At 35.9% G+C, this 2,607-nt stretch overlaps 1 long non-coding RNA gene across 1 annotated transcript; it reads left to right on the top strand.

Annotated features, from left to right (window-relative positions):
• Positions 1-223: 223 nt before the first annotated feature.
• On the top strand, positions 224-1,272 carry LOC145598367 (uncharacterized). The gene is made up of 2 exons (XR_014103543.1): positions 224-429; positions 568-1,272. It is a non-coding gene; the product is annotated as an uncharacterized LOC145598367 (long non-coding RNA).
• The last annotated feature ends 1,335 nt before the right edge of the window (positions 1,273-2,607 follow it).

Here is a 2,607-nt window from a genome sequence, read left to right as displayed (position 1 = left end):
TTAAGTAGACTTTTTTATTAGTGCTAGCCATTTGGAAAGATTAAGCAAATTCAAGTTTATCATTATGATAAGCATGATCTATTTATCAAAGGGTAAATTGGATTATTTAATAATCAATAGTATGAATAATTTTGTCAATTTATATTTTAGTCAGGGAAATTAAAGTTTTATAGCCTTGTCGTTAGCAAAACTTTGTCTTCTTCCTTGTTTCTGCTGTTTTGCATCTTGTAAATTCTCTCTCCTCCTTTAATCTCTCTACTCTGTTATTTCTCTATCCTCCTGCCTCCTCCCTCCTCCTTTACGACTTGAGCTACCATCACCATTGGAGCCAATTGGAGGTGGGCAATTACTTGAGGACTCAAACCATTATTAGAGTGGTGCAATTACTACTAGAGAACTCGAACCTTGGATTGAAGAAGTCAAACCTTAGTAATTGATAAGTGTCATTTCTGACACTGTTTTATATATATGTTCCTTAGATTTTGGATAAGTTCCTTTAGCATTTTAGTGTTTTTATTTAGGTTTTTGATATTTTGTGGCTTATTTCTCATTTGTGTGTTTTGATAGGTTATTGAGTGGTTTTAGAAGGTAAAAAGATCAACCAAATGAAGGAGTCAATGCGGAGCACAATTGGAAGTTCCTGCCGAGGAACTTGAGAAACTGACGGAGATGAAAACAGCTTGCTGGGCACGTTTTGTTCGTCTAGGTTCATTGAATCCACGAATTTGGGAAATCTTGGGGAATAATTCACAAGATCTACAGCTGTTGGAAAAGATAAATATGAATGAAAAGAAGATCTTATCAATTGGTTAAGATATGGAAGAGATATATTTTTCACAATTTTATCTAACTATTTTCCTTATCTTTGAAAGATTCCCAATTATCTCTTAGCCTATTTAAAGCCACGAAATCATAGAGAAAACAAGCCAAACACTGAAGAAGACATGAGAGAGAAGGGAGGCTTTACTCCAAAACCCTTCTAGGGTTTGGAGTTGTTGGTCACTGTTCATGATACATTGCAGCGGAGGGTTTGGAGTTGTTGGTCACTGTTCATGATACATTGCAGCGGAGGAATTCGGAGTTGCCTGAGAGGAACTCAGATCCGAATCTGAGGAACTTAATGGGTTCTTGTTTCGTTTTCTTTTCTTATCTTTTTATTATGAGTCCTTAGCTTGTTATGCTCAGTAACTATTAGTTTGAAGCCATGTATTAAGTATTTGAGACGAGTATTGTTGGTTTTAATGATTAATGCTTTAGAGTATTCTTGAATTATTGTTTTGTTCATACGAATGATGATTTCTTATAAGTAGGTGTACAACTATTTGTTTGGGTCTGATTTCTTTTGCTAATTAATACTACTAAGTCCGTAATTGCTTGGGAACATTAATCGAGTAGCAAACAATTGTAGAGGAGGACGTTCCACTCTATTAATTGAAAAGTAATTCTTGATCGAGGCCAAATCACGTAAGTTCCGGAGTGTTGTGGTTGTCTTGGCCTGATGTTTTCCTAGTTCTTAATGCTGTCATCAGGTTAATTTCCTTGCTCGTAGTATAGGGGTTATCTGTTGGTTAGGGTTAGTGAAAGTCGTACGGGATCTAACCATTACTAAGGGAAAACAGAGGAACTTGTTCCATAAGTCAAGCTATTCTAAAGGGTTAAGTATTATGTCTGTGATTATACATTTGCATGGTGGATTTCTATATATAGTTGCTGAGTATCTCAAGTTCCTTATCTGTTCTTGCTGTTATTAGTTTAAGTTCCTAGTTGTTAGTTGATCTTTATCCTTAAACACCCCCCAATCATTTACTTCGTTGTTTTGAGTCTTTGTTAAGTGTCTTGGATCTTATTCTTAGTTCTTTGCAAGCACATTCTTCGTGGGATCGACCCCTACTTCCACTAATTACAAGTTAGTAGTCTTAGGGTAATTATTATTAATTTGTGTGCGTTTCGACACCGCATCAGTAATCGACCATGGGAGTTGATTGAATCGGACCAAGACGCAACCCTTCTACTTAAGGTTAACCATACCATTCTTTTTTCCCTTTTAAATTAGGGTTTTCGTTTAGTTCGGCAGCAAAGCCGCCGAAATTGTGGTGGCAAAAGTTGTCTTGTGTTCACAAGGAAGGTGGTGGTGAAAGTGGCCTTGTCTTCACGAAGAAGGTGGTGGTGAAATGTGGTAGTGAAAGTAACAATTACAATGGAAGAGCAGTGGAGGAGGAAGAAGGAAGAAGAAGATATTGCTTCAAAGTTAACGTCATCGTCAATTTGACAATATCTGTGCCAGCTAGCCAGTAAGAGAAGAAATATTATAAAAACATATTTCGCGAAAACCGTGGCAACTTATTTACTACTTTGCCATTTAATAAACATTTGAAGTTTATCAATTTGATACACCTAAGCTTCCTCGAAAAGAATCGCTGCAAGTAGCCTTTATATATATGCCCTATGCTTTTGCGCAATATAAATTTATTATAAATATTTGCATATATGCGATAAATGTATTGGATGTTGTGTAGTTGTGCAACATTCAAAACCTTTGTAGAGCTATTTAGGTTTAGCGAAGGAACGGTAAAAAAATACAAGGTTTTAGAAATATATACGTGTAAT

The sequence above is a fragment of the Chenopodium album genome, chromosome 20 (genome assembly GCF_948465745.1).
Source record: "Chenopodium album chromosome 20, dcCheAlbu1.1, whole genome shotgun sequence".
Classification (NCBI taxonomy): Eukaryota; Viridiplantae; Streptophyta; class Magnoliopsida; order Caryophyllales; family Amaranthaceae; genus Chenopodium; species Chenopodium album.
The sequence above is the reverse complement of the archived record's forward strand: the minus strand, read 5'-3'. Positions and strand labels throughout refer to the sequence as shown.